The sequence below is a fragment of the Podarcis muralis genome, chromosome 9 (genome assembly GCF_964188315.1).
Source record: "Podarcis muralis chromosome 9, rPodMur119.hap1.1, whole genome shotgun sequence".
Lineage (NCBI taxonomy): Eukaryota > Metazoa > Chordata > Lepidosauria > Squamata > Lacertidae > Podarcis > Podarcis muralis.
Window position 1 is genome coordinate 55,082,824 of NC_135663.1, and position 16,618 is coordinate 55,099,441.

Genomic DNA, 16,618 nt, shown 5'->3' on the forward strand with positions numbered 1-16,618 from the left:
GGCGGTGGGAAGAAAAGCCCTTGTCCCCCCCCCAGCCTTCAGAAGAGTTCGGGGGACAGACTGTCCCCGGACCTGGTCGGAAAGCGGTTTCCATAGGAACGCATTGATTGATTTTCAATGCATTCCTATGGGAAACTGTGCTTCGCAAGACGAAAAACTCGCAAGAAGAAAAAACTTGCGGAACGAATTAATTTCGTCTTGCGAGGCACCAGAGATTTGTTGGTTATTATAATTTATTATAATATAATGCAGAGATTTGTTGGTTATTATAATTTAATAATAATTTAATATTTATAAATGTAGATACCATGGTTAAGAACTTATTGATGGTCCAATCCTCCATGAATATTTTAAAACCTTTTACATTTCCATCTCAAGTAATGGCCATCACTATGTCTCTTGATGCACTGCCCAAATTATCATAAACTCCAAAAAGCACATGTGTTATGTACTGAGTTGAATAGGATCCAAACTGCAGCAGTCTGATTGGTCCTAGAACAATAGGATCCAAAATGCAGCAGTCTGATTGGTCCTAGAACAATAGGATTCAGAATGCAGCAGTCTGATTGGTCCTAGAACAATGCAGCAGTATGATTTGTCGGCAGGAGCCACCCAATCCAGCTCCAGATAAAAGTGAATCCACAACCTGATTGGCCTACAGGAGAAGTCCGGAATTAGCCAATCACGTGTAGCCCATTGTGTAAATAATGTATATAAAGCAGATACTTTGAGGGGACTTCCATTCCTCCTCACCACTATGAGCTGAATAAAGAGCATGAAATCACTTTGCGACTCTGAGTACTGGTATATTTCAACATGTGAATTTATCTTAAGGCAAGAGGAGAAGGAGCCTGCTGAGTCCAAGACTACTGTACCACCAGCTGGAATGAGGGACCAGCCTTTTGATACTTAGCCTGAGGCTGGAGGTCTGAAGCTTGCAGAGCCCTCATAGATGCCATCCCCTGTTGTCCCAAACCTCTCACCTCTTTTGCAGCTCCTGGTGGCAACCAACTCCCCAGTCTGTGGCCTCCTGACTGCCTTTGTGCTCCATTATTGGTTGGTGTATATAAAAATGTTAAACCACGCTGTCATCCAGCCACGATACCGGGAAAGGAAGAAGCCAGTAAATCACTAGTGTTTGTCATGTGATTGGCAGAAGTCCAGACAGAGGAATCAACTTCACCACTCTTCTTTCTAGAATGGAAGAGATGAGCAATCCTGTTGAAACAAGTTGCACACAGTCCATAGGCACCGACTCTGTCCTCAGCCCTCCCCTAAGTATATTGTAAGCCATCCCTTCAAGATGGCTTACAATATAACACACTTCCTCTATCAACTTCTCTTACTTTCTTTCTCAACTTTTGGTAGTCTTCCAGACATTCTCACTCCCAAAGAGGGGGTGGGGGAGATCAAAATGGAGGAGGAATACAGCAGCCTCATGGGTGCCATTGTGCACTTGAGCACCATTTGAGCATCAGTTTTGCATTATGTGTAGTTTTCCCAACTTTTCAAAAAACAAGAACACTAGTCCCTGGTGCTGTGCCGTTAGCAGTGTGGTCATCTGCAGGAATTAAGCGCTTCTAAGTTTGGGCATGTGGTGGGATTTGGGGAAAGCTACTAAATATTTTCATGTCAGAATGCTGTTGAAGGCAAAGAAGTGAGTCAGGATGAGGTGGAGTACCAAGCAATCCCAGGCAAGCCGCACTGTTATCCTGCCTGAGATAGACTCACATCAATACTCCATAAAAAAACACACACCTTCCAGTAGCACACGAAAGCTCATACCAATAACAAACTTAGTTGGTCTCTAAGGTGCTACTGGAAGGTGTTTTTAAATTCTGTTTCAACTATGGTAGACCAACATGGTTACCTACCTGTATCAATACTCCACTTTGTGGTATCATCACATGAACATTAAAGTAAAGGGACCCCTGACCATTAGGTCCAGTCGTGACCGACTCTGGGGTTGCGGTGCTCATCTCGCTCTATAGGCCGAGGGAGCCGGCATTTGTCCGCAGACAGCTTCTGGGTCATGTGGCCAGCATGACTAAGCTGCTTCTGGTGAACCAGAGCAGCGCACGGAAACGCCGTTTACCTTCCCACCACAGCGGTACCTATTTATCGACTTGCACTTCATGTTTTTGAACTGCTAGGTTGGCAGAAGCAGGGACCAAGTAATGGGAGCTCACCCCGTAGCAGGGATTCGAACCACCAACCTTCTGATCAGCAAGTCCTAGGCTCTGTGGTTTAACCCACAGCGCCACCCGCGTTAAATGGCTCACATGAACATTAGTACATCATTAAATGGAATCTTGGATGATTTTATACTCTACACCAGGGTTTCCCAAACTTGAGTCTCCTGCTGTTTTTGGATTGCAGTTCCCATCATCCCTGACCACTGGTCCTGATAGCTAGGAATGATGGGAGTTGTAGTCCAAAAACAGCTGGAGACTCAAGTTTGGGAAACCCTGCTCTACACATTGACATATTGGAATAATTTTTACAATCATTTGGATGAATACTTGGTCTCTCTTCAGTCTTTGGTTATTTGCATGAAAATACTCCTCTCTCTTAAAAATAAGCCAGTGGTTCTAAGTGTACACAGAAGTTTCCTTAGGGAACTCAGTATATAGCACCTTAAAGGTAAAGGTAAAGGTACCCCTGCCCGTACGGGCCAGTCGTGTCTGACTCTGGGGTTGTGCGCCCATCTCACTTAAGAGGCCGGGGGCCAGCGCTGTCCGAGGACACTTCCGGGTCACGTGGCCAGCGTGACAAGCTGCATCTGGCGAGCCAGCGCAGCACACGGAAACACCGTTTACCTTCCTGCTGGTAAGTGGTCCCTATTTATCTACTTGCACCCAGGGGTGCTTTCGAACTGCTAGGTTGGCAGGCGCTGGGACCGAGCAACGGGAGCGCACCCCGCCGCGGGGATTCGAACCACCGACCTGACGATCGGCAAGTCCTAGGCGCTGAGGTTTTACCCACAGCGCCACCCGCGTCCCTGTATATAGCACCTTACTATACTGTAAAAAGCTGCCTAGGCCAGCGCTTAACTCTTCTATAGGAAAAAAAGAAAGAAACAAATCTCACTGGACTTCAGGTTGATGCTCCTATTCTCATGTGAGCCAATTAAGTAATGATAATCGGACAAAACGGAATCTTGCTATGTAGCAGCTTACCACCTGTGGGGCTTGTAATATTATACTGGATAGGATTTGGAGAGCATAATAAATCTGAAAGCAGCAGTTGCCTTAGCAACTGTCTGTAATGGAGAGCTGTTGTGAACGATTTTTTTAAAAAAAGAATTCTTCTAACTTTTCAGAAATGAAGCTCTTGCTTTCAATTAATATAGCTACAGCAGAGTCCTGTACTGATTTCCCCCCTCCTTCTCTTTCTTTCTTTCCTTCATTCAGATCATTGATTGTTTTGTGTGGTTTTGCTAACAGGGGACTGGAAAGAATCCAACACAATATAAGAGGGAAGCTATTACAGAAGGCTTAAGGCCTTCTATGAATAAAGCATCTATAAAAACTACCGTACTTGCTGTAGGCTAAACAGGAGCCTATTCTTCCATGAACAACTCCTAGAATTTGTCGTTACTGATATTAGCAATGTATACATGAAATATGTGTTGGGTCTAGTAAGTATGGCCCACAATCAAGCTTGGTGCTAAGGAAGCCCATTAACTTAACAAGTTGCAACACACTTAACACACCTTGTACATGGTCTTCTACATATAGTTTTGTAGTTTTAATTTTATTGTTTTATTAAGTATACAAGTGCAATGTGGTGGTGACAGTCTGAGGCAAGAAACTGTTGTTAGAACTGTTGCTAACACAGCTTCCCAAATAGTTGGTTAAAATAGAAATTAATAAGTAGAAACCACATGTAAAGAAAGCCAGGTCTCCTGCGTCGCTTCCTGAGAAATTTGTGCTCCTAATGCTTTTAAACAATTAAACTACAGCCTAAAAAGAAGAGGGAAAAGAGCTAAAAATACGAGCACTTGTTTTGCTAGACTGTTTTGGAGTGCATGGGTATCATTTTAGGATGGGGTTACCAGAATTTTTTCAATGAATCTGGGGACACTATAAATAGATACATACATACATACATACTTACTTACTACATGTTTGGCACATTGATGCTGCAGCGATGGCGGTGGCAGAGGGGCGGCTGCTGCCTTGACCTCAACCGCCACGTTTCCCCTTCCTCTGAGGCTTCTATCTCCTTTCTCCATGAGCCTGGGCAGCCCCTGAGTTGTTGGTTCTTCGGTGGTGGTGGTGGGGAAGCGGTGCGTGGTGGGTCAGGCATGGAAGGTGGAGAAGGAAGGCCGAGAGTGGCAGCAGTGAGGCTCGGGCAGCGCGATGCCTCCCTTCCCATTGGAGCAACCCCAATCCCATTCCTACCTGTGTGCAAGCAGGAGGGGGCGGGGATTCCTCAGCTGGGAAGGGAGGCTTCCCATTGTCTAACTGGGAGATCCTTACCCCCTCCTGCTTGCACGCAAGCTCTGATAGGCAGCGTGAAGCCTCCCTTCACAGCTTAGTTGCTGGGGTCAGGAAAGGTGGAGGCAGCCCGGAAGCTGCATCTTAGAGCCCCTGCACCACCATCATATGGGGACTTCCAAGCAGCTCCTGAAGCCAGCCAGAGCCAACTGCTCCAGGCTGAGACTGCTGCTGCTGTGTTTCCCAGGGACTTTAGATGAAATCTGGGGACATTCCAGGGATGGAATTTGTCCAGGGACTTAGTTGCAAATCCAGGGACTGTCCCCAGGAAACGGGGACGTCTGGTAACCCTATTTTAGGATTTTCTTCTAAACATCTTTTAAAACATATGGAGGGTTCCGTTGCAAATGTGTTTCATTGTTGCTATTGTGGTGGTGATATATGAACTGAAACTTGCTAGACAGGGAAGTTTGGCTGGGCAGTGCAATACAAAGAACCTGCTACTCTGGCGGGTTGCTAATGTAAGCATAACACTGGCATAGTTTAGGTAGGATCCGATAATTTATGACATTTGTGCAGAGCAGAAGGACAGTGTTATTGGCTTCTCCATTGTGTTCAATGGGGTATGTGTTCCTACTTATGCAACCCACTTTTACTGGCATAATGTGCCATCATAGGATTCCACCTCTTGGGGGGTCTCAAGGAGCTTAGTATCTTGATGTTCCTGCTCTTCCCTCTATAGCACCTGTTTTCAAATCCCTCTTTCAAGTCGTGGGATTACTCTACTGATGCACCAGCCATAGGACCCCCAATGCCAGCATATATTCTAGAACCCAGATCCAACAGTTCGGAGGCTTAGTTGAACACCTAAGGCTCTCCTGGCGAACTGAGAAACAGGATTGTGCTGTTTCTGTATCAATTTAGAGCTGTGCTGAAAATTTCAAAAATGTTTTCTTTTTGACCATTTGTTGGGTGAGTGGGAGCAAGATGAAGCAGTTGGAAAACTTAAGGGGCAAAACTCTCTGATGTTTTTTGCAAGGGCAGCTGCTTTTTTTTTTTTACATAATCTATAAGGTGATCAAGGGCTATCAATTTTTAACTCTCTCTTTTTTAAAACGTAAAAAATTAAGCATCTCCCTCGACCACGCCACTTTCATTGCTGCAGGGCTTTCTCCCTGCTTCTCACTGGAATAAACAAAAATATGCCCTTATTCCCTTATGGGGAACACAAGAACCCTTACAGAGTACTTTGTAGGTTCTTCATCGGTCAGAGAAAATAACAGAGGCCAGCCAGAGAATATTGAGAAGCAAAGCAGTTGGTAAGCCTGATCTTTATTGAACTGTTGCAACAGGGTGCCCCCTTCACACGCAGGAGAAGGAGGAGGACCCCGAACAAAGGTGTGCCCACCCTTATATACATTTTAAATTGCCCACACTGGAGTCCAAGACCATCCCCAGAAGCATCATACATACATGACAGAAGGGGTGTAGCTCAAGACCACCCCCCAGATACATCATACCTACATCACAGAAAGGGCAATCTACAACAGAAATCTGAGTGCGTTGTTTATCTCCTGTCTGGCAGACCTGTTAATGGTCACTTGATTGGATACCATGGGGAGCCTGGCCAGTCTTTTGTAATGACTAATACTTAGTTCCTGAGCCAGATCATAGGCTGATCCTATTCATACGCAGACATACCCTTAAGACAGGATTTGTGAAGGAGGAGACAATGGGGAGGCTTTTCCATTTTTCTTCGACCTGGAAGAAATGTTTGAGGTCAATTTGGGAGGGACAAAATGGTTTCAGGACTTTCTGTGGGGTTTCAGACATGTGGTTTATATATTGATGTGTGTGCTTACAAAGTGGGGTCAATGGGAAGTGGCTGAGTGGCTCTTTCCACAAATTCATACTAGCTGCACTTCCAGGTGAGACCCTGTAAAATAAGTGGAAACCCCCTCACAAAAATGCCAAAGAAAAGAAAAGCATTACAAAATTGGGCCCTGTTTTAACAGGAAGATAAGAAATTTTTGGGGGTGTGTGTGTGTGATTTTGATCCAGCCTACACAATTTGCATCCTACAAATGCAAGGTAATTACATTTTTTCATGAGAACAACTATAGGTAGGTTTTAAAATGCATCAGATGGCTTTACTCAAAGCTCTCAGTCCACGGACAAATCATATTAGTCTCGTGCTGCATCTCTTTCAAAGAAAAAGACCTTTGACTTTGTCGGCAGCATGCAATTTGATCTTGTCTTTTCAGCCTTGTGAAAGGGACAGATCTGTTGAGACTTGTAACTCAGACTATTATCACAAGGGAAGAAACAGATGGGAAGAAATCGAATTCTGTGCTTGCTTCAGAGGCAGAATTGGCTTGTTTTGTTAGTGTCAAGGGACCTTTTGTTGCGTTGCAGCATCTGCTAGTACTATCCTCAACGCAGGAGAGCTCAGCATCAGCTATCAGCTGAGGAGAAACATTTGCATAAAAGATTGCTAGCAGTTTTGTTACCTGAAAAGAACAGGTCTTCTGATTATCTGCGCATTGGGCAAGGAGCCTGAAGTGTATTTTGCCAACAAACCAATTCCCTCATGAATGAATGATCAGACTTCATAGTAAATGTGGCATGGTTTAGCAGCAAGGGCTTCAATGTTATAGAGCAGGGATGGCTTTCCAGATAATGTTGGACTCAAACTCTCATCAGCATCAGCCAGCATGACCAACAGTCAGAGATGATGGGAGCTGAAGTCCAAGAATATCTGGAGAGCAATAGGTTAGCCAGCCCTGCTATAGGTTGCATGAACTTGAGCATCATCGAGCTATTACTTACAAAAGGACCAAAGAGAAAAGTAACATTAAAAGAGCATAATCCACCTTTCGCACAATGCATTTATTTACCTTTAAGAATGAATTCTGTGAGGAAAAACAAACAAACTTGCTCATATATGACATAGGATGGCAGAAACTTGTTTTGCCACCTGCCTTAACTATAGGATCACTCCAGTGCTCCTATAACCAGTAGCCATTTTTTTTAAATTTGAGGGGCTCATGGTGGGGAAGGAAGATAAAAGTTGCTTCAAGGGCTGTCCAAGTGTTGGAATACACAATTTGTATACCAAACTGCCAACATGGAGGTCAGGCTGGTGAATATGGTGTCATCTCGCAAGCCTGTAAGACCTGCCTAGTAAATGACATGGCTAAACTGGAATTTGAACCCAGGTTGGCATGGCTGAAATTCAGTAATCTATAAACTATGTTGTGCTCATTCCCTACAAACGAGGAAAGGCACAGTCTTCCCTTCCAACAGGAGAGACAGAGAAGGGCTTAATGCAAGGGCTGCAGAAGAAAACTGCCCATTATTTATCATCAGCGATGTGGATTTTTGGGAAAATTTTGACTTAGAATTTTCCTTATGCAAATTAAGTTAATTCGCATCAGAGCATTTTCACTTTGTATCAGAAAATGTTCACTCTAGTAGGTATATTGTACTTGGATTTAGCAAGCAAAGCTAGAATCTTGGAAATTGCCATGATTGCCAGTGTTGTCTTTGCAACGGGCATCCATTCATCATTACTAATAAACTTATGAAATTGGAAAAGCATTTCTGCTGGGAATTTTTTTGGTGGCATTTTCTTTTTTCTTTTTGGTCCCACATCACTGGCCACGATGAGCAAGGCTGCGTAAACCCAGAATTCTGCTGCCAAGAATTAAGGGAGGCTCCTATCCAAAGTTTGCATCTGTGAGGACATGTTGGAACAATAATGGTTTGGCACTTAATCATCAGGCTTCAGAAGTGTCCAGATTGGAGGGCTTTGGTGCCTAGAAACTTAATTAAATGTGGCTGCTTTTAAGTACTGTGTGGCTTATGGTGACAGGAGCCAAGAACATCTTAAGTAAACAAATCAATTGGAGGTAGTATTTTCTTGTGATTTGGTGCCTGAAAGGTTGCCAGCTCTGATAGAGATACAAGTAGCAGCAGCAGCACAGTGTTGTTAAGTTTCAAAAGGCTCAGCATGGAAGATTACTGAATTTTTTTGCAGCTAGAACAGACACTTGTATGTTTGATGCCATCAGCAATATGGCCTAAAGGTAAAGGTAAAGGTACCCCTGCCCGTACGGGCCAGTCTTGACCGACTCTGGGGTTGTGCGCTCATCTCACTCTAGAGGCCCGGAGCCAGCGCTGTCCGGAGACACTTCCGGGTCATGTGGCCAGCGTGACAAGCTGCATCTGGCGAGCCAGCGCAGAACACGGAAACGCCATTTACCTTCCCGCCAGTAAGCGGTCCCTATTTATCTACTTGCACCTGGTGGTGCTTTCGAACTGCTAGGTTGGCAAGCGCTGGGACCGAGCAGTGGGAGCGCACCCCGCCGCGGGGATTCGAACCGCCAACCTTTCGATCGGCAAGCCCTAGGCGCTGAGGCTTTTACCCACAGCGCCACCCACGTCCCTTCCTGGTGGCCTACCTGGTGTATTAAATTCTTTGGAGGCTAGTGGCACTTGGTGACCTGAGCCAATAATAATATAATATAATATAATATAATATAATATAATATAATATAATATAATATAATATAATATAATATTATAATATAATATAATATAATATAATATAATATAATATAATATAATATATATAATATAATATAATATGCCACCCATCTAACTGGGTTGCCCCAACCAGCCTGGGCAGCTCTCAACAAAATATTAAAAGCTTAATAAAACGTCAACATTAAAACATTGACAATAACCAGAATTTTTTTTTTTTAAAGGTGCAAATCCAAGGAGAATTCAAATATGAAGTGATGGTACATATTGCTACAGCTGCTGGCTAACCATTCCTTTGTTAGTTGGATTGCTGGTAAACAGAATCATAGTGTGGGAAGTCCACCACCACCTCCTGGCTGATGTAGGAGATCTATTTCTGCAGCAATTCAGATAGGTGGCCATCCTAAAACCTGCTTAAAAATCTCTAATGTCAGGCTTCGGCGAATCAGCTTCCTCCCCCCACCTCTGCCCCCTGTGGCAGTAGATAAGAAGATCAAAGAAAGGAATGTCTTACCAGTTAGAAACTTTAATAATCACAGCGAGAGAACAAAGAACACATCTCCTAGAAATGGAGGTGCTCCCAATTAAGGATCACACCCCCTTCCGTCCCTATTAATCTACGTCACTCCTACGTCTTGTAATCTGAGTTTGCACCCTCTGTGCTTTCTGTTCTGAGACTTTCTGAGCTCTTCTTGACCTTGGCCTGAGCAGAGGAATGCTGTCTAGAGACCGTGAATCTGTTAACCCTCTCTCTTCCAGTGTTTCTTCTCCTAGCTGTTCCCCATCCAGTATTTCCCAGCTTCTGCCTTCTGAACTATGCCCCTCTGCAAACCACTGTTCCAAATCTATACTGTCCTCCTGCTCCTGGGAAGATTCAGGATCAGGGGGAGGCTCCCACCATATCCTCCTCAGTGCAGCCCTCCTCAGCACGGTCCCTGACATCTAATGAAGGACAGTACATCATCTTCCAAGAAGATCTGCTCTGTTCCACTGTTGAACAGATTCTGGAAGATTGGGGGGGGATTCTTAACTTTTAGTCTAAATGCACTCATTGGTTTGGGTCCTATCTTTGCACTGAGTTCAGGTTTATGCTGCCAAGACCTATTCCTTGCCAATGCATTGAGGTGAAGGAACAGAAACAGGAGCCACCTCCTTCATCAATATCAGCTATGTTTTTATGCAGATCAGTTTCCAATGAACAGAGGTTGTGTCACAGTAGTGTCCGGTGAATGGTCCCCAACATATTTGGCTGGGTGTATTATACAGTTGCCTCAGATGGGGGGGGGGGGGAATAGCTATGAGATGATAGCAAGCTTGAAATATGCCTGTTTGGGGCATGGTGTGTATAAACCTGTGTTTTAAAACAACTGTAAGCTGATTTTTGCAAACCACTCAGAGCCTTTTTTCGCTCAAAGGTGGGGTATAGATGCCATGCATAATAAGGCAAAGAGATATAAGTTTTAAAAATGAAACTGTCTTTCTCTCAGCAATTTAACACCATAGAAAAGTTGATAATTTCTATAGGCTTATCAGAGAGGCTTTAATAACATGGCTATCTTTTTTTTAAAAAAGAAATTAACTTAATGTTCAAGTTCAGCCCCAGCAGTGTGGATGCCAATTATAGGGTAGTTATTTCAGGCTGAAATGTCTTATTTGTACTCACAGCTTGTTAGCAACAGAATTCGAGAACAGATGTCTCAGCAGAACAGATGAGCACAGTGGGCTTTGAGATTACATATATATTTATTTAATGTGGCTCCTTTCCCGCTTGACAATCATCTCGAGTCTTTTCCAATGTATTTGAATAAACTCTGTCTCAGCATGGCGGAAGAAATTAAATGTCACCTTTGAAGTGTTTTTGAAGTACTGGGGTCAATTCTCTTAAAACAAGATGAAGATGACAGTGTTGTGCTAATCATATGGATATATTATTCTTGCTTGTTTAAATTACTACATCCAATTTTCATTTGACACATTAAACCAAAAAGGTTACAGACCTGCCCTTTCCTGCTACTAGGTATTTTTATTTTAAACCAGTTTGACATTTGGCCTACATAGGTGTAAGAATGGAATATTCTGAGTACTAGCATTCACTAAGTAATACTGAGCATTGCATCGTTTTGGGTACCTTAGTGGAGATGGGAGTTGGAGGCAGTGAACCTTAGAAGTTCTGTGTATGTCTCTACCTGTTTGTTTACTCTCAGTCATTTACACACAGCCAACATTAGCAAAAAAATACCATGGTGGTGAACAGTATAAAACTAACAATAAAAACTGATAAAATAATGACAACGACAATTTATTTATATGCCGCCCAGCTGACTGGGTTGCCCCAGCCACTCTGGGTGGCTTCCAACACATCAAACATTAAAAGCTTCCCTATACAGGGCTGCCTTCAGATGTCTTCGAAAAGTCAGATAGTTTATTTCCTTGACATCTGATGGGAGGGTGTTCCACAGGGTGTGCACAACGACAGAGATCTATTGATTTGTAATGAATGAATAAATAAATAAATAAATAAAAAATCAATTGATCATAGCTAGATCTCTCCTCAAGGAAAGCCTGGCTAGATCTCCCTTCAAGGAAGGTTTAGGTGAACAGATAAATTTTAAGCGAACACCTTATTACCAAAACTGCAACTGCTTGGCTGACATTCACTGGAAGTTCGTTCCAAAGGGCAGGTGCCACCACACTAAAAGCCCTGGTTTTGGCAGACATAAGACAAACCTTGGGACCATATAGCACTAGTAGGAGTGTCACTCATGGAGATCTGAGTGACCAGCTGGGTCACAAGTAGTGCTGAGGGACTGCTGCTCTGCCCGGTTTGTTTTACCTTGTGGGGTTATTATGCAAGGTTTAATCCTGCCGACCATGCTTTTTAACATCTACATGAAAGTGCTGGGAGAGATTGGGCCCTGGTGATTTGGGATGAGGAATTGTCAGTATGCTGGTGGCATCCAGCTGTCTTTCACCTTCCTCCAGAGGTGGGTGAGGCTATGCAAGGTCTCAACAGGTGAACTAAGATAAAGTTGAAGAAACAAAGATCACCACAGCCAATCACAAACAGACAACCACACCCTAGGCCAACCCCAACCTCTCTCAACACCAAAGTGAACAGCAAAGAACCTGCACGAGCAACGCTGACACCAAACCCTACATACATTAAGCAAAATAGAAACATCGCCACCCGACCCTCCCCACCCCCCCATCTCCCACCCCCCAATGTCTCAACAAATGAAACGGATTTGTAAAAATGTTACATGGAAAAAATACGAGAGACATTACACATACTTCTGTAAAACAAGAAAATCTTTAATAGAATAATAATAAAAAAGAAACTGAAGTTCATTAACTACTAACTTAATTTGGGACCCAGACTCAACCACCCAAGTTGCCCTTTAGAGTGAATTATTCTGAATGGTTCTGATACATAGGAAGAGATTAAAGAATTAAGGAAAAGTGTTAATTCTTAAGGGTGTTGATTATTATTATTATTAATACTACTACTACTAATTATTAATACTAATAATTAAGGGTGTTAACAAAGTTTTACATGAAGAAAGTAGGAAAGTGGCACACCAATCCAAGGCAGAAAGAAGGGGTGCACACCCTACCAACGCCTCACTATTTCTGGTCACATCCAGCCCATGGAGACTAGGTCAATTGCTAGCATTGCTGGTTAAAGGAGCCTTGTAATTAGGCTGGGAAAGCCTTCCACCTGATGCCCTAGAGAAGACCTGTCGGTTTGAATGACAGAGGATAAAGCCCCTCCCTATGTTCACACATTATTATGGGTGGATGAACTGCACCATTAGATAAATTGCACAGAGAGGCCCATCGCAGGAGACCATTATCTCATTATGTGATCACATGATGTTATATGAATGAAACAACCATGCAGGTTGATTTAATGGGCTGTTCCTGAGGTGCTGATTGGGTGGGAAAGATGCATGTGGTTACTTCATTTTTTCCCTTTTTCCTTTGATAAAAAGGTAAAGGGGCCCCTGACCATTAGGTCCAGTCGTGACCGACTCTGGGGGTTGCAATGCTCATCTCGCTTTATTGGCCGAGAGAGCCATGTGGCCAGCATGACTAAGCTGCTTCTGGCGAACCAGAGCAGCGCACAGAAACGCTGTTTACCTTCCCGCCGGAGCGGTACCTATTTATCTACTTGCACTTTGACGTGCTTTCGAACTGCTAGGTTGGCAGGAGCAGGGACCGAGCAACGGGAGCTCACCCCATTGCAGGGATTCGAACCGCCGACCTTCTCATTGGCAAGCCCTAGGCTCTGTGGTTTAACCCACAGCGCCACCCGTGTCCCTCTTTTTACTTTGATAGTGGTTACTTAATTTCATGTAGTTGCTTCATTTGTGCACATTTCCCAGGGGCTTGGATTGCTCCTAGATCAGTGTATACAAATGGTTAGTTATGTAGCAGCACAAGCAGTAATAATCATTGCATTTTTACTGCTAGGGAGCGAGAGACATATGTGTTTCTGGAATTCTTCTGCCACAGGCAGTTATTCGAAACTCCCATTGTTCTAGGCGACAGGGAATTTCATTAGTGTGAGCAGTTTCTGAGCTTTGGGCGCAACACTGCGCCTAAGATTTCATATTAAAACTGCAGAGTGGAAGGAAAGGAAGACCTTTTTCTGCCTCCCCACTTCCAACTACTCTCTGAAGACTGGAGAAGAGACCCTCTTAAGAATATTAGGGGGGTGGGCAGGGGAAGGACTAGACCATGTGAAAAATGAACATGATATTTTAGCTGCAGTTCATTCATTTTCAGCTTTGTATTCTTGTTCCGAAAAAAGTGCGCCTAGACATTCCGTTGTGGCGCCCATGACCTAGGTTTAAGGTGCCGTTTAGCTCCTGGCTTTCATATTTCAGTTTCTAACACTGGCCACAGGTACCAAAGTAATTTATGTCCCTTGGCTTGGAGGGATGCATTTTGTTGCTGTGTTGCTGTGCTTTGGGCACCAAAATATCTTAGGCCAGCCCTGATGAAGACTGTCTGAATTCTGAGCAAGACAAACTCTGCTTTTTTCTTTTTGTGTGAACTACTGTATTGGAGCAGGTGAACTGTGTGACTTCTGTTTACATGGTGTTCTCCATATAAACATCACAGGAATTGTGAAATGTAACCAGGTCACAGAAAAAGTTGGAAAGCCCTTGAGTGCCTCTGGGCTAAGAGTTCATACAAAGAAGCTTTCACCTCTCTCTCTCTCTTTCTCTTTCTCTCTCTCTCTCCAGTGATTACAGTCTAGCTCTGTATGTTCTTATTCAAGACTTCTTGTGTAATTCCCTCCTGGGAATCAGAGCACTTTAGCTATTGACTGCGTTGTTTTTGTAAAAAGCTGTTTCTGTGTGCACCACAGAGGCTTTCTTTTTAACATCTGCTGTAAAGTGAATTTTCAAAGGGGCAAATACCTTCAAATCAGCAGTGTGTCACATAACCTGCTACCAATAATGGCACAAGAAGGTATACTCCATACTTCACTCGCATTATCTGACCTGTTATTTCTCCTTAGTGCTCAGCTCCTAGCAGTTTGTATGCAAAAATTTTGTACTTTGTTAGAAGCATAACCTCCCATAATGCACTGCATGGTATTACAACTTCTCAGCCAATATGTCTTGAAGTTATATTTGCATCATTGCCTTAAATTTGCCATAGGGCCAAACTGAATGTTATGCTCCATGTGCGGGTGGCTGTTGCTGAAAACTGCAGCCATGTGTGTCTTGGTCCTCCCATCATCATGGATAATATAACTTGGGATGTAATTATAGAATACTCTTTAGTTCCTCAGCCTGCTCCACATAACTGGCTGCCACTGCTGGGAGAACATGGAAAGCTGTTACCTGAAGACAGGGGTAGTTTGCACAAGACATTTCAGAAATGGGTGCGTGGGTGAGAACCAGGTATGCAGGTGCAATTTCTGCCAATTTGCATTTAGCATGGAAAGGCCATAGTGCCAAAGAGTGTAAGTATTTTCAAAAAATGTTTTCATTAAAGATTTTCTTGAATTACAAAAGTACATACAGTGTCTCTGTTTTCGGTTCATAGAACCTTTTCGACAGATCTGTTACATTCTATGTGAGATATTCTTTGTTATAGACAATATAAGATTGGGGAAACAGAGAGGAGGCGAGAGAGAGCGAAAAAGAACCTACCCACATGACTGCTGACACAAAAACCTTGCACATGCACTACGTAAAAGAGTTGGATAGAGCCTCCGTATTTGAGCTCCCACTGTGTTTTACATTCCACAAGACAGTGACAGACACACTCCTCCCAGAAATTGTAGGCAGAGGAAGGTGAAAAGGCGCTTGGTATCATCTTACCTCTTGCCCAGTGGCGTAGCGTGGGGGGTGCAGGGGGGGCCGGCCGCACCGGGCGCAACATCTGGGGTTAGGGCAAATCCACAGGTTAGGGGGCGCAAATCCACAGGTTAGGGGGCGCAAATCCACGGGTTAGGGGGCGCAAATTACTTGACTTGCCCCGGGTGCTGACAACCCACGCTACGCCACTGCTCTTGCCTCACCTCCCCCAAATATCTATGCCAGGGGTCAGCAACATTTTCCAGCCATGGGCTGGTCCACTGTCCCTCAGACCATGTGGTGGGCCAGACAAGCACATATTCTACAGGACGCGGGTGGCGCTGTGGGTTAAACCACAGAGCCTAGGACTTGCCGATCAGAAGGTCGGCAGTTCGAATTCGATCAGAAGGTTGGCGTTTCCATGCGCTGCTCTGGTTCGCCAGAAGCGGCTTAGTCATGCTGGCCACATGACCCAGAAGCTGTACGCTGGCTCCCTCGGCCAATAAAGCGAGATGAGCGCCGCAACCCCAGAGTCGTTCACGATTGGACCTAATGGTCAGGGGTCCCTTTACCTTTACATATTCTACTCATGTAAAAACACCAGGCAGGCCCCACAAATAACCCAGAGATACATTTTAAATAAAAGGACACATTCTACTCATGTAAAAACACGCTGATTCCTGGACTGTCCACAGGCCGGATTGAGAAGGCGATTGGGCCGCATCCGGCCCCCGGGCCTTAGGTTGCCTATCCCTGATCTATGCCCCCATGGAAAGGAGAAGGAGCTGCCAGATATTACCCCGTCCTTAGAGCAGCAGGTTTAGCAGTCTCAAAGCAGAAGTGACTCACCACCAGAGGAGAGGCAAGTAAGAGGAAAGCAAAGGCAGCCTGAATATGCAAGGCACTCCTCCCTTCATGGGATTCTAAAATAGGCAAGGAAAATCCGAATGCCCCTTTAAATAAGGAAGCATGTGTAATGTGGAAATCAAGTCAATTGACAAGAGTGTTTGGAAGTTCGGACATGCTTCATTTCATGCATGGCATTTAGCTTCTTCAAACGAGGCTTTGACCTATAAAACTACTGGGAGGCAAATGTAGAAGCCTCATGCATTTAAAAAAGTGATACATTGTATAACATTAAAAAAAGCCATCTTTACTCTACAATTTAATTAAAGCATCTATTCTGAGTCTCAGAATCCAATTATTGTAGATATAAATGCACAAAGCAACTCAGTTAGCTGCTTGAAGAATGAGGCCGGTCAGTCTCAGACAATATAATTAGTGTTTCCTTATTCCTCAGTGACTTAACGTACC

General features: G+C 44.0%; 1 long non-coding RNA gene across 1 annotated transcript in view; it reads right to left on the minus strand.

Annotated features, from left to right (window-relative positions):
* Positions 1-276: 276 nt before the first annotated feature.
* The window catches only part of LOC114603933 (uncharacterized), a 29,347-nt gene continuing 13,005 nt past the window's right edge, over positions 277-16,618 (minus strand). The window contains exon 2 of the long non-coding RNA XR_003708186.2: positions 277-1,194. This is a non-coding gene — a long non-coding RNA (uncharacterized LOC114603933). The remainder of the gene's footprint in view (positions 1,195-16,618) is intronic.